At 42.2% G+C, this 24,476-nt stretch overlaps 2 protein-coding genes across 2 annotated transcripts in view; one reads left to right on the forward strand and one right to left on the reverse strand.

Moving 5' to 3' along the window:
- The window catches only part of LOC137301584 (protein FAM227B-like), a 177,999-nt gene that overhangs the window by 93,108 nt on the left and 60,415 nt on the right, over positions 1–24,476 (forward strand). The gene's annotated exons all lie outside the window — the stretch shown is intronic.
- The window catches only part of fgf7 (fibroblast growth factor 7), a 53,462-nt gene that overhangs the window by 23,801 nt on the left and 5,185 nt on the right, over positions 1–24,476 (reverse strand). The gene's annotated exons all lie outside the window — the stretch shown is intronic.

Below are 24,476 nucleotides of genomic sequence, written 5' to 3' on the forward strand. Positions count from 1 at the left end.
GTCCACTCCGAGTACAAAATGGTTGTGAAATTTATGGCCAAATGACTAGAGAAGATCCTTCCTACTATTTATAGAACAGTGACCAAATACTGTGCTCTGCTAACAAGTTATACAGACTGTTCAATGTCAAACATCATTGCTCCCCAGATAGCTTGTCTTTCTTGATAGTCTCCTGGGTGGGAGAAACTTTTCACAGTTCTGAGCAGAGCAGACTTGAGTGACATTTTTATTAACTTAGTTTTGGCTCCATAAAGCCCTCCAAATTATATACAGTAGTCAGACCAAGACCAGTGTCTCCCTTCTTTACTTTAGAATCCTTTCTAAATGGGCACCATGCATTAGATATGTTTAAAATGAGGAATTGTGCCTTCATCCTTCCAGAGAGCTTTGAAAATCTTAATTGTTTATTTATCCTCCCACCAGCCCCACGACCATTGACAGTTGTTGTACCTCTATCCAAATCAGTTGGAATAACTTAATCGTAATGATATACATATGTAAATGACAGGCTTAACGCCTGTTTTAGGCCCCCTCTGCCAAAATGAGCAGCTCAGGAGCCAGGCCTGCTCCGCTGCAGATTCTTCTGTGGCCTAAGCAGTGGCTGCCACTAGAAGGTTAGGTTTTAAAAATCGCTGTTGTGGAACCAGGAGGAGTAGGAATGCTCCCCCAACTCCACATTCTCCCGATTTCCCCTCCGCTCCCCTCCCCTTTGTAATAGTCCTTTCAATATAAATTTGGGACTGGAAAGAAAGAAAGACTTGCATTTATATAGTGCCTTTCATGACCTCAGGATGTCCCAAAGCGCTTTACAGCCAATGAAGTACTTTTGAAGTGTAGTCACTGTAGTAATGTATAAAACGCTGCAGTCAATTTGCACACAGCAAGCTCCCACAAATAGCAATGTGATGATGACCAGATAATCTGTTGAGGGCTAAATATTGGTAAGGACACTGGGGGATACTCGCCTGCTCTTCTTCAAAATAGTCCCATGGGATCTTTTACATTCACCTGAGAGGGCATACAGGGCCTTGGTTTAATACCTCATCCAAAAGACAGCACCATCAACAGTGCAGCACTCCTTCAGTACTGCACTTGAGTGTCAACCTAGATTTTGTGTTCAAGTCTTTGGGGTGAGACTTGAACCCACAACCTTCTGTTTCAGACGCAAGAGTGCTACCACTGAGCCACAGCTGACGCTCTAAGAAGGTATACCAATGTGTATTATTTCTAGAGTTGTTCATCACTGAGTCTAATAGCTGGTGTCTCCTGAGAAGCTGGAGGTCAGACTTGTGAGTCTCCATGCGGAGTGGAAATTACACTAAATTTAAAAATATTTACTGCAATCTAGGTAAAAATGTTCTTTAGTTATATTTCTAGTCCTGAAGGAAGCATCTAAGCTGGGAAAATGCAGTACTGGCAGGAAGCCACAGAATTTGTCTGGGAGCACAAACATCAAAGATTGTCTGAAGGCACCCCCCAATCCACTGTAAACTGTCTTTGTTGGGTATAACCCACCAGACAAATACTAGGTTAGCAGCAATCCACCATGATGGCAGATCATTTGTGGGAAAATAATTACAACATAACAAGTAACAGCAACAAAACATCAGTTTTACACAAGCCATTTTGCAGGATCATCTCATAGTGAGTTCACACATTGAAGTTATAAGATTTATATTTCTCAAAGATATTAATCTCATCCTTTTCTTCTCCACCTTCCTGTTGGATAATTTAAAGCTATTTTTGCCTGTAGTCAGTTCATGTTCTGACCCATTTTTGTTCTTAAACTTCTCATCTGCTTACACAATCATTGTACCTGCATATGTTTTTTGTTACAGTTGGCACTACTTAACCAAATACCTGATAAATAAACAATTCAATTGGGTAGCAACTTTTGAAACCAAACCCGAGCTCTTCTGTACATAGAAACAGTGGCCTCGAAATTCGAGCACATCCATTATTGGGCGCATGCGGGCGCATGCAGGCGCAGAGGCCTGAATGGTGAGGCCCGAGGCACACCCAGTACTGGGCCTCGGGTCTCATACCACCGAGCTGGCGAGCTGCCAACAGTAACAGACAACACCTAGTTGAGGTTTGTAGGACCCTAACCTTTTATCCTTTTATGTAGGCAGGACAAATGAGTCCTGTCAGTTCACGCAATTGTCTGTTTCTTTTGAGAACAAGAGTTTATATAAATTTCTAATGAGATAGAAGTTAGCAAATTAGATAGTCCTTGTGTTATTCCCTGGCAGGGTGGTAAAATTAAAGCTCATTTTATTGACAACCTTCTTGGGACAACATATGGATGGTTCCTGTAGAGATCATCTGCAAGGCCATGTTCTGGTGCAGCCTACACGATTTTACTGAATATTACTGATTTGAGTTGATGGCTCAGGAATGACAAGCACACGTGGAAGTGAATGAATGAAAAAAATAGGTGTAATCTTCTTTCTTTGAAAGAAATTCAGCCTCCACATACGAAGCTCTGCACTGGTCTCCCTTCCTCTTTCTGATTTGGCAATGCATGGAGACTTCTGTTCACGGTCATGCTTCAATACTTCTGCTATTAGCTGTTACAAGGCTGCTTCTTCCAAGCAGAGAACTAGAGGTGTGCCTCAGAATCACTCCTTATGTATAGAAGAGCAGGACAATACCAGATGCTTGGTCAGGGCGTGATTTTTTTTTAAACGGTCAATGATTCAAGTGGTCCCTTCCTGGGATGAGAGCAATTTCCTATTCGTATAAAGTTTGAACTTTCAAAGAATGTAGAATACCTACAGTGGATAATCTAATATTAGATTCTCATCACCTAAGCAAAGCACCTTATTGGGCCGAAGGCCTCTAGACCAGATACCCCAGAAATTATCCCAGAAACAGTTAGATTCCAGTCAACTTTCCATTAAAAGATTTATAGCGTTGAGATTGGCGTTCTCCTTTAAAGAGTTAATGCCAATTCTGTAAGATTCATAAATTAAATCATTCAACTATTGACATACATTCGATAACCCCAAAATCCAGGCTGCCTGCACATTTACCTGATTCCAGCGCAAGCAGCCAGGCCTAGCTGCGTTATTCAGTGACTTCTCACCAGCTGGGGGCCCCGATATCACGTTGAGTGGCCCGCATTTCTTAAAGGCAGCCTGCACCTCTTAAAGGCAGCCTGCAACTCTTATGTGCAAAAAATAAGATACAAGTCCGCATGGAGTCAGAACGGAGATCAGACATCACACACGTAACGCACAGATGCAGGCCCCATCCTTTTGTTTACAAACTGTTGAGTTATGTTAAAACATTGAATAAAGGTTGCACACTACTAAATCCCACATCCTCCAATCTGCACGCCAGACCTCACCAATCTGCCGATCTGAGTTGGTACCAGGCCTGCGAGAGAGCGTGCACCAAGGTTCTCTGCTGATGCACTAGCGGCCTAGATGCAAGAGGTGGACAGAAGGAGGGACATCCTATATCCGCAGGGGGGCAAGAGGCCCTCCAGACATATGCTCAGGAGGCAGCAGGGGATGAAGTCAATGCCAGACGCATTTTTTTTAAATTCATTCATGGGATGTGGGCGTCGCTGGCAAGGCCAGCATTTATTGCCCATCCCTAATTGCCCTTGAGAAGGTGGTGGTGAGCCACCTTCTTGAACTGCTGCAGACCATGTGGTGAACGTTCTTCCACAGTGCTGTTAGGTGGGGATTTCCATGATTTTGACCCGTAGCACCACAAACACAGATGCAGTGCAGGAAGAAGTTCAATGCTTTGACACGAGTGGTCAAGGTGAGCGAGGTGAACTGTCGAGTGGCATCTCCTACCAACTGCACCACTAGCCGCATCCACTGCTCCATGCACTACACCCCCCATCACCCCCATACCAACAAACTCTTTCCATCAGCACTCAACTCTTCCAATGATGCTTCATCTCATCTTCATACATTACCACTGTGGCAAGCCGCACACCCACAACTCACAGGTCACACACACTGGCAGCTATTCAACCATAACAGACGCATCAACAAACATCCTGCAGGACACTCACCAATACACGTCCCGCTTTCTTGCAGGCAAAGGTGGTGCATAACAGGAGGCAGCAAGTGGCAGTGGCATTTAACCCCTCGAGCCTGTTCTGCCATTCAGTGAGATCATAGTTGATCTGTGACCTAACTCCATATACCCGCCTTAGCCCCATATCCCTTAATACCTTTCGTTAACAAAAATCTATCCATCTCAGATTTAAAATGATCAGTTGAGTTAACATCAACCATCGTTTGCAGAAGAGCGTTCTAAACTCCTACCACTCTTTGCGTGTAGAAGTGTTTCCTAACTTCACTCCTGCAAGTCCTGGCTCTAAACTTTAGGCTATGTCCCCTAGTCCTAGTATTCAAGTATAGGAGACCTCCCAAAACAGGTACAAATGCAATAGCAACCAGAAGCTATAATCCAGCAACTAACCTGTAAATCCTGCATGGTCCCTTTAAATAGCACTAGTGGGGGGGTCCTCCAGGCCGTCTGTGACATGTTCAGCTGTTCGTGGTTAAGACAGTGCGTTGGTTGGAGCGTTGAATGCCAAAATGGTATCTATCCCTTTAAATCAGCATTGCACACTGATCTAATGCATATTCTCCTTTCTTTACATGGCACCGGCGTTCGTTACCTGTGCATGCACAAACGCCTTTACCAAGATGGTGTCTGGCGCACGTCACACAAGAAGTGTGCTTGCGCAGTCCGGACACCATTTTGGGTCCTTAGGAGGCTGCGTAGTGCCTACAAAACAGGCACCACACGACCCAATTTATAGTCCAACAGTCTTTAACTCACAAATAATGAAGAACTGACTTAGGTCTTCACTAAACTTGGTTTCCAAATTTGTCATTTAATTGTTTCCTTTGTTACAACAACAACTTGCATTTATATAGCGCCCTTAACGAGGAAATTTGTGGTAAGTTTGTGGCGATCTGTAGACATGGTCAGAAATAACTAATTTAGCTACCAGGCAAACAATATTTTGCAATCCTATTTTTCATGCTCCATACTAGCACAGACTATTAGGGCCTTAGAAATTTTCTGGTAATTAAAACTTTGAAGCAAAGGATGGACTTTTTCATGGGCACTGCCGAACATGTACTTTATTAACATTTTACGTAACTGCGACCGCAGATGTTTACAGATTGTCAGGAGATCCCAGAGCTCACATATGGAGTGCAAATGTTTCTTTATAGACCATTGCAGTTTAGGGCACTTTTATGAGGTTTTCCTTCAGCTTGAACAAATCTATCTAGTTATTTAGGACAGCCTCTGGCAAAATAATCTAATTTGTGACTGTTCTGTACTTCTATTAATATTGATAAGAACTAAAATGTTCCCTTAGTGTTTTGCTTTGATTTCCTTTTTTTATTTTTTTATGCACAGTATTCATAAAAAAGTCATAAAACCCGATTTTCTCTTAGCTTCAAAGCTCAGGTTTGTCCATTGAATTGTCAGTAATTCGACAAATGTGTAACTCTGTAATTATGCCTTGTACAAATCATTAGCATTGGCGTACACAAATTATATTGCGTGTGGAGCACAGTCATCCCCTCTTAAAGGGTCACACTATTGCTTGACAGAGATGCAGCAAGATTGCTGTGTTCCCAAAGTCACCTGCTGGTTTGTTTCTTTAGTCTCCTTAATTTATCCTAACTTGCGTATAATTCAGTTTACCCTTCCATAGCGTGCACGTAAAACGTCAACTTCAAATACCATAGCTGTAGGATAGAATGCAGAATAAACCTTTATTATAAAAAAAAACTGAAAGCAAACCAAGATGAGTCTGAAGAAGACATTACTGCTGCAGGTTGTATTTTTAAACAGGATGCAGGTGGAAATAACTTTAACAAGTACACAGGTATCAAGAAATTGACCTATTAATTGTTGCCAGTACAAGGATACCTGGAAAATTGTAATGGGGCATCAATGGGCATTAGATTTTTCATAGCCTAATACATGCTTCATTAACCCTGGTTCAGCAAGTGATTAAACTTCTGCGTACAAAGAACAGAATTCCAAGAAACAACAGCAAAAGAGTTAAAATCTATGTCTGAAAGCATCACCTAATTTACTGGCAAATTGGAAACTTCTTAATCCAATTTAGAGAACCTTACATCTGGTATATCAGAAGTGAAGTCTGAACACCTGGAGAATTATGATAAGGTCAAACTTTTAATGGGTTGGAACTCACAGCCAAACTGAAAAAATGTTAGACTAAAAAAGGAAAGCAGATCCTGCTGTCATAATGTTAATATGAACAGGTTGTCAGAGTTAGTCGAGGAATTATGGGACTGATTTATTAAATTAGTTCTAAGTAGGAAGTGTCTGATTGCCAAGCCTGATAGAGCTCTTTGAGTAGGATGGGGGAAATGCAGTGGATGTGGTATACATGGACTTTCAGAAAGCCTTTGATAAGGATACTATTGGAGAAGATTAAAGGGTACAGAATTAGGGAAAGGGTAGCAAATTGGATTAAAAACTGGTTAGAAAAGAGGAAACAGAGAGTAGAAGTTAAGGACAGTTTCTGAGTGGTTGGATGTGGGTACCCGAGTTCCACAGGATTCTGTTCTGGACTCTGTTCACTATGTATATCAATAATTTTGATATAGGGCTCGGGAGGATGGTGTCCAAAGTTGTAGATGATACTGAAGTAGGAAGCATAGTAAAAAAAAATTACTGACCAAAGGAAGTTGCGTGGAGATATTAATAAGATGGTAGAATGGGCAAAAAGTGGTAGATGTAAGTGTGAAGTGATTTAAAAGAAAGTAGTAATTACACTTTGAAAGGGAGAAGGTTGAGTGATGTGGAACAGCAGATTGATTTGGGGGTTCAGGTTCACAAGACATTAAAAGCATCACCTCAAGTGGATGAGGCCATAAGAAAGCTAATACAATAGTGGGTTTTATAACAAGAGGTATAGAATATAAACGTTGAAAGGTAATGGGGGTAAATCTCATAAAACCTTAGTAAGACCACACTTGGAGTACTGTGTGCTGTTTTGGGCTCCACACTATAGGAATGATGTTGAGGCAATAGAAAGGGTACAACATAGATTCACAAGGATATTGCCTGCAATGAGGAAATGCAAATATGAAGAGAAACTTGAAAAATGGGGCTGTTTTCATTAGAGCAGAGGAGATTATGGGATGATTTAATAAGAGTGTTTAAAATTATGAAGGGATAGGACAGAGTAAATAGAAACAGACTGTTTCCAGTGATTGGGGAGCTTAGAACAAAGGGACATAGATATAAGATTAAATGTAAGAAAAACTTTTTTACTCACAGAGCTGTGGAATGCATTACTGTAGTTTGTGATTGAAGCAGAGTCCATGGCCAGAATTTTTTTATAGCTGCTCCCACTCCACCGCAGTAACTTCACCAGATGTGCGGTGGAAACCCCATTTAATCACGTGACTGGAGTATCCCCTGCACTTCCAATGAAGTAACCACGGCACAGTGGGAGCAGTTAGGAAGAAATTCCCAGCCCATGTCAACTTTTCAGAATAGGTTAGATAGGCAGTTGAAAGAAAGGGAATAAGAGGATCTGGGACTAGGGCAGGCACATGCAATTAGGACTGCTGTTTGTATGGAGGATAAACACCAATACGAACTGGTTGGGCTGAACAACCTATTTCTGTATTGTAATTTTCTATGTAAAGAGCTGATGCTAATCTTGTCAGAATAGTAATTTGTAGATCAACCATTTGCATAATTATTCTCAAATCCAGGTACATGTTTGGGCTGTTATAGGAAGCACCTTTTGTAAGAGTGGAATATTAAATGTAAGTTAAATTTAAACAGATGGGACAATTAGAAGGAAGTACCACAATAGGGTGGCAAAAATTCTGAAAGCCTTTAGAAAGACTCAAAAGACATTTCAACTCATTGACAGCCTTTGCCAAGGCTAAAGGGCAGGAGGTTCACAGGCAAACAGTAAGGGAAAGGAAACCCAAAGTGCAAGTATGAATCTACAGATGAGTGACGGAGCAACCCAGTTCCCAACCTCTTTTTGATGGCAGCTAAAGTGGAGATGGTACTGCATGAAGTACTAACGAGAACATTTGCAATGTGTGTCACTCCATGGCACTGTCCAACAAGTCAGCATTGCAGCATATCTGGGAGGAGGTGGAGGCAGGCTTGGCTGATAGTGCCACTAGCTTTGCCAGCCCTATGGTGCATGCTGCCATCAGGTGCTCTTACAACAGATGTCACGTACATGTTACTTTGGAAAGAAACGAGTTGGCTGTTCCCATTAAAGGAACTGATACCTTCCTTATGGAGGTAATGTTTGTCTCAGATTTACCAGGCTCCCTGGATAGAGGATGATGAAGTTAATGCTGTTAATGCAAGGATTGATCCTGCAATCCACAATACATTAAGACCTCAATTGATAACAGTTTCTTATCAGATCATGTATCACTTAAAATGAAGTTGTCAGTGGAGCAAAATCCAGAGATGGTTTAATACTTTCCTGATTCAAGAGTGGAAAAATTAGGACCTCTCTTTTCAGGGAGATGGAGCACTTTCTCTCCCTCAGTAAATCTCCAGAGGTTAAAGCAACCTTGTTGAGTAAAATGATCAACATAGTCTTCTGGAGAAGAATAATCTTTTCTGTTTCCTCAAGACAAAATGAAAGATTAATGTAGACAGACGAAAAAAAATTCTTAAATATTTGCTCGGCTCAGTAGTAGCACTGTCACCTCTGAGTTAGAAGATCATGGGTTCATGTACCACTCTGGCTTCTTCCAGCTCATAATGAGCGTGTGCTTCCTGCCCGCCACATTGGAGGTTTCGGTGTCCATTCATCCCCCAAAAAACAGGCACATACGATCGAATTTCTAGGCTACATATATTAAATTTAACGAGTTCCACTTGTCAGCTAATAGAGTTGTATCTTTAAGGAACTGTGAAGCTATGTTGATTTTTTGTTGCATTACTAATGCAATCAAAATCTAAATTTAATTTACCACAAGAATTTAATAACTCTATATGGGATCAAAGAAGGACATATATTATATCTTCCTTCAATCTACTATAAACAATCTAGAATTATTGTAAACAATTTTACAACACCAAGTTATAGTCCAGCAATTTTATTTTAAATTCACAAGCTTTCGGAGGCTACCTCCTTCCTCAGGTGAACGATGTGGAAATCGTTCACCTGAGGAAGGAGGTAGCCTCCGAAAGCTTGTGAATTTAAAATAAAATTGCTGGACTATAACTTGGTGTTGTAAAATTGTTTACAATTGTCAACCCCAGTCCATCACCGGCATCTCCACATCATAGAATTATTGTGTGAACATTCCAGAATTATTATGTTTCAAAAAATTTCACTCTCTGGTGGTGAAAGAACAATACAGCCAAGAAAATGTGAACACTCCCTAGGATGGATTATAGAGAACAAAATAAAACATCTAGAAGGACTATATGACAATAAGTGAATCTTAGGTTTCTGAAAAAACTTCTGAAAGAAAGAAATAACTTGCATTTGTATAGTACCTCTCATGTCCTCATGGTGCCTTAAATGCATTAATTTTGAAGTGCAGTTGTTACGTAGTCAATCAAACAGCACACACAATTTGTGCATAGCAAGGTCCCACTAATATCAAATGCAGAATTGACCATATAGTCTGTCTTTGGTGATGTTGATTGAGGGAGGAAAGGTGGCCAGGACATGAGAACTCCTTGATTTTCTTTGAATAGTGCCTTGGGATCTTTTCAGTCCCACTGAACAGGCAGACTCATCCGAAAGGTGGCAGTTCTGACAATGTAGTAGTCTCTCAGTACTGCACTGTCAGCCTTGGCTCAGTGGTAGCATGCTTGCCTCTGAGTCAGAATGTTGTGAGTTCAAGTCCCACTCCAAAGACTTGAGCACATAATCTAGGTTGACATAATCAGCGCAGTAGTGAGGGAGTGCTGCACTGTTGGAGTTGCCGTCTTTCACATGAGGCGTTAAACCATGGGCCTGTCTGCCTTCTCAGGTGGACGTAAAAGATCCAATGGTACTATTCGAAGAAGAGCAGCGGAGTTCTCCCCTATATCCTGGCCAATATTTATCCCTCAACCAACATCACTAGAACAAATTATCTGGTCATTATCTCATTGCTATTTGTGGGTGCTTGCCGTGTGCAAATTGGCTGCTGCATTTCTTACATTGCAACAGTGACTACACTTCAAACGTCCTTCATTAGCTGTAAAGCACTTTGGGACATCCTAAGATCATGAAAGGTGCTATATAAATGCAAGTTCGTTCTTTCCTTCACTGAAGTGTCAGCCTAGTATAGGTGTTCAAGACTGTGGTAGGTTTTGAACCAAGAAACTTCTAACTGAGAGGCACGTGAGGCTCGAAATTAGTTTCTGACAACATCAGAACCTTTTGATTCATTTACTATGTTGTATCTCACTATTAGGCACCTGTTATCTAAAATAAAAGCACAATAAAAAAAAAGCTACAAGAGTAAAATTCTAATGTGTCATTTGAATAATGGATACGTTTATTTGCAAATTTCTATCCAAACAGTAACACGAAGTATTCTTCAGTAGACATGAAATTTGCTTGAGATTGAGTTTTAAGTCAGCGCAAGTTATTAAAAGCAGGCAATGTGATGCAGTGTGGTGGAGCATTGCGATGAGCACCCAATGGAGTCCAGGCACCTTCCCACTGCATTGTATTTATACACTTTCTCATGACTGGCTCAAGAGTCGCATTGGCAGAGGTTTGATATGGGACATGTGCCAGCTTCCTTGGCCATGGGGGACATGTGACCCAGAAAGAAAAGAAAATTGTGGTAATTTCACTTGAAAAAGAAAAAAACAGAAAATAAGCACACAGATGCTCTAAACAATCAAAAAAAGCATGAAACAAATTTACAAATAACTCTGTAGCTAGGGAGTCTCCTAGTCATGACATGAGGAATGTGAGAGAATTAATGTGCAGCTGGCATGCTATGTTGTTCCTAATCATTATAGTGTGAAACATGTGTGAGCTTATTGAAAATACAATTTGCAGCTAGAATTTTTTTTTCTCTTGTGTTCCTGTTCTTCTTCACTAAAGGAAAATGCTAAGCGCCAAGGATAGAATTTCCACAGCTGAATTTCCCAATCACCCACCTTAATTTTGGGAAGATCAGTGGAAATCCTGAAGCCACCTTATATTAAAATTTTCCAGTTAATACTAAACTTTGAAAATTCAGTTTTTGATGTGAACAATGACATACAAGCAGAGGACTTTCTAAAACTTGATTTAATAACTAATGGACTAGGTAATATAAGTTTGGATAATAATCCCCCAATTTTTATTAAAATTGCCTCATTCTGGTCAGCCCAATTCTTATGTGAGCGTAAGTTTTGGCATGACACTCAACAAGTGGGGAGAGGGAGCAGGAATGAACAGGCCCAGTCCTCACACATGAACTTTCCAGCAGGGGTCACTGCATCAGGAGTGGAAATCTTGGGGGAGACATTCAACTCAAAGCTACCTGTTTTACGCCTGAGAAACAGATGGCCAGCTGTTGAAGTTCAGAGGGGCACCTCAGCCGCCCCATTGAGGCCCAAGGCCCGCGTGATGCCATATTCAGGCAGGGCTGTAAATGGGCGAGCAGCGCTCCCAAGCATAAGGCACAAGGCTGCTTAAATAAGCAAATTGGGGTCCTACGCTAATTGCAAAATTCAGGTACAAATGTGTGCACTCCACCCAGAACAGAATACAAACTGGAGGATCCATTTCCTGAGTTCACATTGCTGGAGGGGAGCTTCGGCCGCCAGCCCCACATACCAGGAAGTAACGGGCAGCCCAAACTCATTCCAAGTCACATGGCATCTACTTCCTTCCATGTTTGAGGACTTCTGAGTGTTTAAACCAATTTTTCAAATTAGATTTTGTATCATTCAAATCGGGGAGGCATCTAAATGAGCAGAATTTGAAATTCGTATGTTACATTGAAAGGAAGTTAATTTTCAGAACTCTTATTCTTCCCATTTGTGAAACTGGGATCAAGAACCAACAATTGAAATTGCATTTAATTCCTTATGTTATTTGGGGATAATTATCTCAATATAAAAAAAGAAAATGCCTGTGGGTCTAATTCCCTATTTGTTCACACAAATTCCTGTCTGCCTAATTTTAACACAGATTTTCCGATAACTTAATCCTCAGTTGATACCTGTAAATGGTAAATGGCTTTCTAGCATGACCTCCACTTGAACGCTTTTACTTTCATAGCCTGGAATTTAGCAATAAGTATAAATTGCCCTTAACTATATGGCGGAAGGAGTTTATGTGACAAATATATAGTCGAACATAATATGAATAAAATAATGAGAGTGGAGTTTCCGAGTTTGCACTGCCTTTGACTATCCGATACGTGGGGCTGAGAGCTCAGGTTCTCCGACAGCAGTGTGAACTCAGGAAATGGGCCCTCCCAGTCAGCCTACTCAGTCTTCATCTATAACAAAATAAAGGACATGTAGATTAAACGAATGCACTGTATATTTTATATGTCCTCCAAAAGTTTACTGACTATTGGCATAGTGCAAGAGATCAGCAAATGTTATATTTTTATATCGGTATATCTTGTTCTAATTGCTCCATTTTATCAGAATTCTAAAAATGCATTTTAAAGGAAATACCCACAATGTTAGAGGTTGATACATCCATAGACCAGATCATTTGTTTACTGATCTTCTACAAGTACCACTTGACACTCAGAGGGAAAAACTCCTTAAAATATTTTTTGCAATTTAAAAATGCATTAAGCTAAAATGGAAAGTTGATAAAAACACAAAATAGTTGACACTTCATCAGTTGACATTTTCAGCCTTGACAGACAAGGCTTCTTCTCACCAGCAACTTGATATCATCAATAGATATTTTCAATAACGTTCCCCATTCGCACTTATAAAATTGGAGGATAAAATTATTGAAAGGGACCATTAATACTGAAGAATCTGAAGCATGAGTAGTGGATCTGTGAATCAATAAAAGCAGTCAAGGCTTTGTCGCTTAACTGATTCAAAGAGGAACTGGATATATATCTATTTAGGAATAGCATTAGAGGTTAAAGAGATAGGCATAGAATGAGGCCAAATAATTGAGGATTTAGTGGCGGTGATGGGGGAGGTATATTGTCTGTAGAGGGCAGCAAATCAGTGCATAATACTAGACATGTGAGTATGGATGAATATTCTACAATTTTGCTTGATTATTTTTGGGTAAGGTGGAGTCCAAGGTAAATTGTAAATGGTCCGTGAAAGAAGCAATCTTTCTACACTGAACAGTTTTCACATTCCATGCCACTTTACATCCTTAGCTTAAGGAATTACCACCCTATCCTTCATGACTAATTAATAGTTTGACTTCATTAATAATTTGACTTATTCTCCTCGTGTTCATCTCAAACAACAGCTTTTATTTATATTGTGCCTTTAACGTAGAAAATGCCCCAAGGCACTTCACAGATGTGTAAGGAAAAAATGGACACAGCCAGCATTGATGCGGCATAGAGAAAGACAAGAGGCCAGAGTCAGAGAAATGGAGAGTTTGTGGGGCTTGTAGGGCTAAAGCAGGCTACAGCGATAGGAAGGGGTGAGGCCATGAAGGGATTTAAAACACAAGGATAACAATTTTAAATTTGAGGCATTAGGGGATCAGGGCTAATGTAGGTCATCAAGCACAGGAGTGATGGGTGAGCAGGATTTGGTGAGGGATAGAATGTGGGCAGCAGATCTTAGGATCAGCTGAAGTTTATGGAGAATGGAAGGCCAGCCATGAGAGCATGACAAAGGCGTAGATGAGGGATTCAACAGCAGATGGGCTGAGGTAGGGGCGGAGGTGGGCAATGTCACAATCTTAAATTTGATGAGGTAGTTCTTTCCACTTCCTAAAGCACCAAATTGAATTTCATGTTAATAGCTTATAAAATTTCCACCTTTAGTGGAATACATAGCATTTAGTAGATTGTCCTTATTGGACACAATTAATGAGGCTCTTAAGGGTGGTTCTCGTTCTAGTTTTCCATCTCCTCTATGGGCACATACTGCTTAATTTTTGAGCAGGTTCATTCAACCATAAAGAGTGCAATGTTATCTATGTCTGTGCTTATATCAGAGACATTAATCCTAGGACTTTTGCAAAACCTAGATTATATGTGACTTTTAGCCTGGGTGGGATAAGGTTTAGAAATATCAGAATATGGTACCTTACTTAAGCTAATTAAAATCCTTTTTCAGTCAGTGTTCTTCTCTCAATTGCTCCTTTCTGAATTACAATGACCTTGTTTGAGTGGACATTTTTCACGTGTGACTTTAGATAGCATGTATCAGCGGGCTAGTTGACCACAGGATCAACACAACTGAGCCCTAACTTGTGCTCACTTGATGTCCACACCCATGCATTTCCAGCAGGGGCACCTGAATAATGATCAGGAACAGGAAACCTTGCTTATTTCCCCCTCCCTAACCAGTGGCATTGAAGCCAATTGTAATGCACCCCCAGTCAGCTTGCCTGAGATCAAGTAAATCAGCACAGCTTGGGGACCTTCCTGCTCTGTTCAGCTGAGCTGTTCACTGCTTTAATCAGCTGGGCCATCGGGGAGCTATCATTGTGATTTTATTCTGTCTAAATTAGAGGCTGCAGTTTAGAAGGACAGTCTGTCATTAACTGTCCTTCCATTCATTGGTAAGGACAATGTGTTATTCTGAGAAGCTAACAGATGGCACTATTATTGCAGCTATGCAGAAGTAGCCGAGCTGTGACATATAAAGTTACGAGCGACAGTGAATAGTGAATGAGTTTCTTATGGGGATGGTGTGATTTTTGTTGACAAGTTAAGAAATAAATGTATTTTCTACAAATCCTTAGTGTAATATGAATCTGATTTATAAATGGATTAAAAACACTTAACAACAAACTTCTCTTTGATAATACTGTTGAGTAAGTGACCAGGGTATAGAAGGTTTTTTGTCCTGTTATGCTTTATGAATGGCATGTAGCCTACAGTACTTGTTAGTTATAGGCCATTTACATTTGTGGAAGACCTGCTATTACTCATTGTCAACAGAGAGATAACCTCTTTCAGAGCTCATCTCAAATACAATATGTTACTTTACTTTTAGAAGCTATTGAATTGAGGTAATATAAAATAATCACAGGGTGAATTCAGCACTTCCACACTCCCAGGTGGGAGCAACGCTTTTAGGGTGAGAGTGGACCAGAGAATCATTAATATAGTTTTGTAACTCTTTCTCCGATCTGTACTCCCTCTGAGCGCAGTTCCCCACTGGGAGCGCAGGATTGCTCAATTTACCCTCCCGATTATTTGAAAGAATATTAATGTAGCTCTAATGACTTCCAACCACAGGATCACAAGCTTGGCTCATTTTGCTAGATATTTGGGCCCCGATATTAGCGGGGAGGCGGGATGGCACGAGGCGGGGGTGGTTTTGGGCGCCTGGCAAACCCGCATGAACCAAACTTACCGCTTCCAATGCGATCGCACTATGATAGTGGTTAGCGTCCTCTGCGGGTTTCGCGCCCGGCAGCTAGCCTGATTGACTCACATACATTACCACTGTTGCAAGTCGCACACCCACAACTCAGGTCATACACACTGGCATTTATTCAACCATGACAGGCACATCACCCAAACATCCTACAGGACACTCACCAACACATGTCCCACTTTCTTGCAGGAGAAGGTGGCGCATAACAGGAGGCAGCAACTGGCAGTGGCATTTAGCTTCTCGAGCCTGTTCCGCCATTCAATCAGATCATGATCGACTCGGCCTGTATTCACTCGAGTTTAGAAGAATGAGAGTGGATCTCATTGATACATATAAAAATTCTGACAGGGCTAGACAGACTGGATGCAGGGAGGATGTTTCCCCTGGCTGGGGGGGGTTCAGAATGAGGGGTCACAGTCTCAGGATATGGGGTAGGGACATTTAGGACTGAGATGAGGAGAAATTTCTTCACTCAGAGGGTGAAGAGGGGGACACCGGGGGGACATCAGGAGGGTGAAGAGGGGGATAGCGGGGGAGATTGGGAGGGTGAAGAGGGGAACATCGGAAGGGTGAAGAGGGGACATCGGAGCAGGTTTCAAAAGTAAGTGCATTTAGTGTTTTCACTTCCTTGCATGGTTTTTTATTTAATTTATTTAGTTTCTTTTTCCCTGGTTTCACTGGGCGTGAATCAGAAGCGGTGGGTAAGACGCCCAGATAAGTTAAAAATCTTTCTAATCACTTACTCTGCACAGGTAAAGTGCCTTAAGTACCTCAATGAGGAACATTTGGCTCTTTAACTGCATTCCACCGGCTTTAATTGCTGGTGGGACTTCCGGGCTTGAGTCGCCTGCGGCACACAGGTGGGTCCCTGGGAAACTCGGAAGTCGGAGCCGGCTTCTGAACCCAAACGGGATTTCTATAAGTTTCAGAGCCCCCAACGTACCCGCATTTGCCTCCTAAAATCACCCCCTTGAACTTGCTCGCCTTCATGGGAAAATTTCACTCAAATAGAATGTCATTATCTTATGTGGAGGCAAAACTGTCAGGGATGAGCCTTTGCTCAAGAAAACATAATGCTTCTTAGCAGAATATACTGAAGCACTGAGAACAGGTAATCTAAGATGAAGAAAGTAACATGGCACTGGAAATCAGCGTGAAAAGGAAAATATGGGGAAAATATAATAAATAAATAGGGCTATAAATTCGGCCACGTAGTGCCCGTTTTGTAGGCACTACGCGGCCTCCTAAGGTCCAAAAACGCATCCGGAATGCTCGCACACGACGTGCGCCAGACGCCATCTTGGTAAAAGCATTTGCGCACGCGCAGATAACGAACGCCGGTACCATAAGGAAAATATGCGTTTGATTGCTGTGCAGCGCTGATTTAAAGGGACAGATACGATTTTGGAACTCAACGCTCCAGCTAATGCACTGTCTTAACCACACGCAGCTGAACGTGTCGTAGATGGTCAGGAGGAACCTCCTCCAGCGCTATTTAAAGGGACCATGCAGGATTTACGGGTTAGTTGCTGGATTATTGCTTCTGGCTGCTGATGCATTTGTGCCTGTTTTTGGAGGTCTCCTTTACTTGAATAGTAAGACTAGGGGACATAACCTAAAACTTAGAGACAGGACTTGCAGGGGTGAAGTTATGAAATGCTTCTACACGCAAAGGTGGTAGAAGTTTGGTTCGTACTTCTGCAAACAGCAGTTGGTGCTAGCTCAATTGTTCATTTTAAATCTGAGAATTTTGTTAACCAAGGGTACTAAGGGATATGGGACTAAGGCAGGTATATGAAGTTAGATCACAAATCAACCATGATCTCACTGAATGGCGGAAGAGGCTTGAGGGGCTAAATGCCACTGCCGGTTGCTGCCTCAAATTATGCGCCACCTTCTCTTGCACGAAAGCGGGATGTGTGTCGGTAAGTTCCTGAAGGATGTTTGGGTGATGTGCTTGTCAAGGTTGAATAGCTGCCAGTGTGTGTGAGACCTGTGAGTTGTGGGTGTGGGGCTTGCAACAGTTTTAATGTGTGAGGGTGAGAGGAAGCACCTGGTTGGAAGAGTTGAGTACTGATTGAAAGAGCTTGTTGGTCGATGGGTGATGGGGGGTGTAGTGCGTGGAGCAGTGGATGTGGCTAGTGGTGCAGTTGGTAGGAGATGCCACTTGACAGTTGACCTCACTCACCTTGACCACTCGTGTCAAAGCATTGAACTTCTTCCTGCACTGCATCCATGTTCATGGTGCTATGTGCCTGGCATTGACTTCATCCCCTATTGCCTCCCGCTGACTCTTGAACATATGTCTGGAGGGCCTCTTGCCACCCCCCTTCTCCAAATATAGGATGTCCATCCTTCTGTCCACCTCTGGCACCAAGACCTCTAGTGCATCAGCAGAAAACCTTGGTGCACGCACTCTCGCAGGCCTGATACAAACTCAGATCGGCAGATTGGTGAGGTCTGGCGTGCAGATTGGAGGATGTGGGATTTAATAGTGCGCAACCTTTATTCAATGTTTTAACATAACTCAACAATTTGTGAGATTCGTGCTGCCTGCTCATTTACCTGATTACAGTGCGAGCAGCCAGGCCTGGTTGCGCTGTTCAGTGACTTCTGACCAGCAGGGGGGGCTCAATATCATGTGCGTGGCTCGCACCTCTGGGCAGCCTGCACCTCTAAAAGGCAGCCTGCACCTCCTATTTCCAAAAAATAAGATACGGGTCCACATGGAGTCTGAACGGAGATCAGACATCACACACGCAAAACACAGGTTCAGGCCCTGTCCCTATGTTTACAAACTATTGAGTTATGTTAAAACATTGAATAAAGGTTGCGTATTACTAAATCCCACATCCTCCAATCTACACGCCAGACCTCACCAATCTGCCGATCTGAGTTTATACCAGGCCTGCGAGAGAGCATGCACCAAGGTTCTCTACTGATGCACTAGAGGCTTTGGTGCAAGACGTGGTCAGAAGGAGGGGCATCCTACACCCGCAAGGGAACAAGAGGCCCTCCAGACATATGCTCAAGAGGCAGTGGGAGGCAATAAGGGATGAAGCCAGGCACGTAGCACCACGAATATGGATGCAGTGCAAGGAGAAGTTCAGTGCTTTGACACGAGTGGTCAAGGTAAGTGAGGTCAACTGTCAAGTGGCATTCCCTACCAACTGCACCACTAGCCGCATGCACTGCTCCACGCACTACACCCCCAGACACCCACATAACAACAAACTCTTTCGATCAGTACTCAACTCTTCCAATCAGATGCGTCCTCTCACTCTCACACATTACCACTGTTGCAAGTCGCACACCCACAACTCAGGTCATACACACTGGCATTTATTCAACCATGACAGGCACATCACCCAAACATCCTACAGGACACTCACCAACACACATCCCGCTTTCTTGTAGGAGAAGATGGCGTATAACAGGAGGCAGCAACTGGAAGTGGCATTTAGCTCCTCGAGCCTGTTCCGCCATTCAATCAGATCATGGTTGACTCGGCCTGTATTCACTGGAGTTTAGAAGAATGAGAGGGGATCTCATTGAAACATATAAAATTCTGACAGGGCTAGACAGACTGGATGCAGGGAGGATGTTTCCCCTGGCTGGGGGGGTTCAGAATGAGGGGTCACAGTCTCAGGATACGGGGTAGGACATTTAGGACTGAGATGAGGAGAACCTGTGGAATTCTCTACCACAGAAGGCTGTGGAGGCCAAGTCACTGAATATATTGGAGAAGGAGCTAGATAGATTTCTAGACTCAAAAAGCGTCAAGGGGTATGGGGAGAGGGCGGGAATATGGTATTGAGATAGAGGATCAGCCATGATCATATTGAATGGCAGAGCAGGCTCGAAGGGCCGAATGGCCTATTCCTGCTCCTATTTTCTATGTTTCTATGATCTGTGACCTTACTCCATATACTCGCCTTAGCCCCATATTCCTTAATACCCACGGTGAACAAAAATCTATCAATCTCAGATTTAAAATTCACAATTGAGCAAGCATCAACTACTGCTTGTAGAACAGCGTTCCAAACTTCTACCACCATTTGCGTGTAGAAATATTTCCTAGGTGTCCTAGGCCCAACCATCTTCAGCTGCTTCATCAATGACCTTCCCTCCATCATAAGGTCAGAAATGGGGATGTTCGCAGATGACTGCACAGTGTTCAGTTCCATTCGCAACCCCTCAAATAATGAAGCAGTCTGAGCCCACATGCAGCAAGACCTGGACAACATCCAGGCTTGGGCTCATAAATGGCAAGTAACATTCGCGCCAGCCAAGTGCCAGGCAATGACCATCTCCAACAAGAGAGGGTCTAACCACCTCCCCTTGACATTCAATGGCATTACCATCGCCGAATCCCCCACCATCAACATCCTGGGGGTCACCATTGACCAGAAATTTAACTGGACCAGCCATGTAAATACTGTGGCTACAAGAGCAGGTCAGAGGCTGGGTATTCTGCGGCGAGTGACTCACCTCCTGACTCCCCAAAGCCTTTCCACCATCTACAAGGCACAAGTCAGGAGTGTGATGGAATACTCTCCACTTACCTGGATGAGTGCAGCTCCAACAACACTCAAGAAGCTCGACACCATCCAGGACAAAGCAACCCACTTGATTGGCACCCCATCCACCACCCTAAACGTTCACTCCCTTCATCACCTGCGCACTGTGGCTGCAGTGTGTACCATCCACAGGATGCACTGCAGCAACTCGCCAAGGCTTCTTCAACAGCACCTCCCAGACCCGCGACGTCTACCACCTAGAAGGACAAGGGCAGCAGGCACATGGGAACAACACCACCTGCACGTCCCCCTCCAAGTCACACACCATCCCAACTTGGAAATATATCGCCGTTCCTTCATCGTCGCTGGGTCAAAATCCTGGAACTCCCTTCCTAACAGCACTGTGGGAGAACCTTCACCACACGGACTGCAGCGGTTCAAGAAGGCGGCTCACCACCACCTTCTCAAGGGCAATTAGGGATGGGCAATAAATGCCGCCTTGCCAGCGACGCCCACATCCCATGAACGAATAAAAAAAAAACTTCACTCCTGTAAGTTCTGGCTGTAAGTTTTAGGCTATGTCCCCTAGTCCTAGTATTCAAGTATGGGAGACCTCCAAAAACAGGTACAATTGCATCAGCAGCCAGAAGCAATAATCCAGCAACTAATCTGTAAAGCCTGCATGGTCCCTTTAAATATCACTGGTGGGGGGCACTCCAAGCCATCTATGACATGTTCAGCTGTTCGTGGTTAAGACAGTGCATTGGCTGGAGCATTGAGTGCCAAAATGGTATCTATCCCATTAAATTAGCTTTTCTCACTGATCTAATGCACATTCTGTTTACTTTACATGGTACCGGCGTCCGTTATCTGCACATGCGCAAACGCCTTTACCTAGGTGGCGTCCGCCGCGTGTCACACTAGAAGCGTGTGCGTGCATTCCGGACGCCATTTTGGGACCTTAGGGGGCCACGTAGCACCTAAAAAAACGGGCGCTATGCAGCCGAATTTATAGCCCAACAGTCTTTGAAGGTTGAGACAGAAACGACTTGCATTTATATAGCACCTTATCATGTTTTCACATACAATGAATTAGTTTGAAATGCAGTGACTGCTACATAGGGAAACATGGCAGCCACTTTGCACATAGCAAGATCCCACAAATTGCAGTAAAATGAATGACCAGTTAATCTGTTTTTGATGGTGTTGGTTGGGGGAGGAATTTGGCCAAGACACTGGAAGAGCTGCATGCTCTTCTTTGAATAGTGCCATGGATTCTTTAACAGGCACACCGGGCCTCGGTTGAACATCTCATCCAAAGAATGGTACCACACCACTGGTAACACCAATAACACCACACTCCTTCAGTACTGGAATGTCAGCCTAAATTATATGCTGTCATCTGGAAGTCGGGCTTGACCCCACAACCTCCTGATTCAGAAAACATTGAACTTGCAGTAGAAGCACAGTTTATATTTGTGTTATTGTAGATGACAAAAATTTCAAAGAAAATGTACAATTTTGAGGTTGTACTAAATTGAAATGTACAATTATAATATTGCAATTGAGATTTACAACATGCAATTTATCTGGAATCAAGTGATCAGGATTGACTTTGAAGAAGGGAGAAAGGATGGTTCCTGTTTTAGTATTTTCAGCACCTTTGCAACATATTTGTGATGACTATCTTGTTGCAAGAATATTTTGTCCTGTAATATAAATTACAGACATAACAGTTTGAACCCTATGCAGATCTCCCTGAATGTTCTGGTGTCTATCTGGTAAACAAAGATTTGAACATTCCTTTTTTTAAGTCTAAAAATACAGTTTTTGCATCTAATGACCTTGAATTGTGTCTCACCAACTAATAGAAAGTAAAACTGCAAATATTGATATTCAAATGATCTTATTAGTATATCCACCATATAAATTTTATAACAAATTTGCAAATTAGTATCCACCAGGCAAATTATAGTAAATGCACAAGGATACACACTTGCAAATTTCAGAACAGTTGTGAGCTGTGCTTTCAATGCAACTTTAGAGGCACTAACATCACCAAAACAGACTATCTGGTCATTTATCTCATTGTTGCTTGGGGCACCTTGCTGTACGCAAATTGGCTGCTACTTTTTCCTGTACTGCAACAGTGACTACACTTAAAAAGTACTTAATTGACAGTCAAGCTTTTGGAATGTCCCGAGATCATGAAAGGCACTGCTATATAGAAATGCAATTTTTTTTCCGATGTTTTGAGGTACTTTTGGAAAGAATAGCCCAACCTTAGAATAAGTAGTATGTGTGAGAACATAGAATCACACAGCACAGGAGGAGGGCACTCGGCCCATCGTGCCTGCGCCGGCTCTTTGAAAGAGCTATTGAATTTGTCCCACTCACCTGCTCTGCTTCCACAGCCCTGCAATTTTTTCCTTTTCAAGTATATATCCAATTCCCCTTTGAAAGTTACTATTGTATCTCCTTCCACCACCCTTTCAGGCAGTGCAATCGAGTCCATTGATTAATGCACATATAGCAAAGACAAAGCTAACAGAGTGCCTAAACTAAAAAGGAACAGTTGTGGAAAGCTTTTTTGTGATACTTTAATATTTAGGCATAGAAAATGGTACAAAATACTGCAGCTTATGTGTATGTAAGCCCTGCTATTCCTGGATAATATGCTTGAATGCATTAATTTCAGGCTGTCTGTTTCCAATATGTTGCACTTACATATCTAAAGCATCGTTTACTAAGTTTTAGCTGTAAGCTTTGTTTAGTTAGAGGAGTTCAATGTGGACAGAAATCACTGTCTGAAGCAGCCCTGAATCTGGTTAGTTTACTGTTGCTGCTCACCCTCTCTGTCAAACTTTAGTTTCTCTTTGAGGGTATGAATTATCTCTACTTTCTTTCCCGTCTCCTGCTCTCCCTGAGCCACACACTCTCTATGGCTAAAGAGAATAGTTGACCTTATCCGGGGCCTTCCCTGATGGTACTCTGAGCCAGAAGCTAAGAGGGATAGGCTTTCCTGTAGGGAGGTGTCAGGCTCTGCTCATTGTGTCCGCACAACAGTGCTGAAAGATTGGAGCTCGATGGACTGGGGGTCAGAACTATTACCCATTATTTTGTAATGCCACCATTTGTGTTTATATATCTTGTCCTAAGATATACTTTTATACATGAAAGCCTTCTCTAGAACAGTGATGCAGTGTGATTGTGCAGTGTGATATTAATGTACTTATATGAGATTTAATTGTCCATTATTTTAATATACCTGTTAATCCTTTTATTTTAAATGTTAAGTGCTCATACTCCAATATCCAACATTGCAAATTCAACCTATGAGATTTATTTAACCTTAGTGCTTGTAAACTACTATTTTTATTTTTTTAAGAATAAACATTCTCACCTTTTTAAATTGTTTGAATGAAAGCAACTCTACAGAAAAAATATTACATATAAAATCACAAGGGAAAAGATTCCCAATAATAGATGTACAAGAGCAGCCCCAGATGCATCCGACAGCAGCCTGGAAATCTAATCAATCACATCAAATTAGGCAGATGAAAGGAATGTTTTAAGCTGCCGTTTGATTTGAGAAAGTTAACAGGTAATTAATTACTCATTCTTTTACTGAGGTTAACATTTTCATTTGCATGAATACAAACATCAGAGTAAATAACATAATAAAGGCAAATGGGAAGTATAGATTTTTACTACTAATATAAACTGGAGGTTGTTAGCATCCCTTCAAGCCAAAAAGAAAGTGCCAGAAATCAGTATTCAATTGTAAAATGTAAATTTGTTTGGATAGGAAGTAGTATTTATTCAACTCAGCAGACTTTTGCAAACCAGTACATTATTTGCAATTATCTATCTCACTCTCCACCAGAGGAGGCATTAATGTAGGATAAAAGTCTGCAATCTTAAAATTAATCTGGCAGATTAAACACAAAATTGGGTGAATACTTGAAGTGCCACGAAAGGCTTTCCTTTGCTTATATCAGCCCTGGCTCAGTGGTAGCACTCTCACCTCTGAGTCAGAATTTTGTGGCTTCAAGTCCCAATCCAGAAACTTGACCATGGAATCTGGGCTGACAGTCCAGTGCAGTACTGAGGGAGTGCTGCACTGTCGGAGGTGCTGTCTTTCGGATGAGACATTAAACCCAGGCCCCGTCTGCTCTCTCAGGTGGACGTAAAAGATCCCGTGCACTATTTCGAAGAAGAGCACGGGAGTTCTCCCCAGTGTCCAGGCCAATATTTATCTGGTCATTATCACATTGCTGTTTATGTGACTTTATGTCGTGTTTATTACATTGCAACAGTGACTATACTTTAAAAGTACTTCATTGGTTGTTGTCTCCATTTCCACTCCAAAACATCATGGAATGTTCACTACAGCCACCGTGGTAAGCATGTTAATTTAGTTCGGGCTCATTG

The sequence above is a fragment of the Heptranchias perlo genome, chromosome 34 (genome assembly GCF_035084215.1).
Source record: "Heptranchias perlo isolate sHepPer1 chromosome 34, sHepPer1.hap1, whole genome shotgun sequence".
NCBI classification, from domain to species: domain Eukaryota; kingdom Metazoa; phylum Chordata; class Chondrichthyes; order Hexanchiformes; family Hexanchidae; genus Heptranchias; species Heptranchias perlo.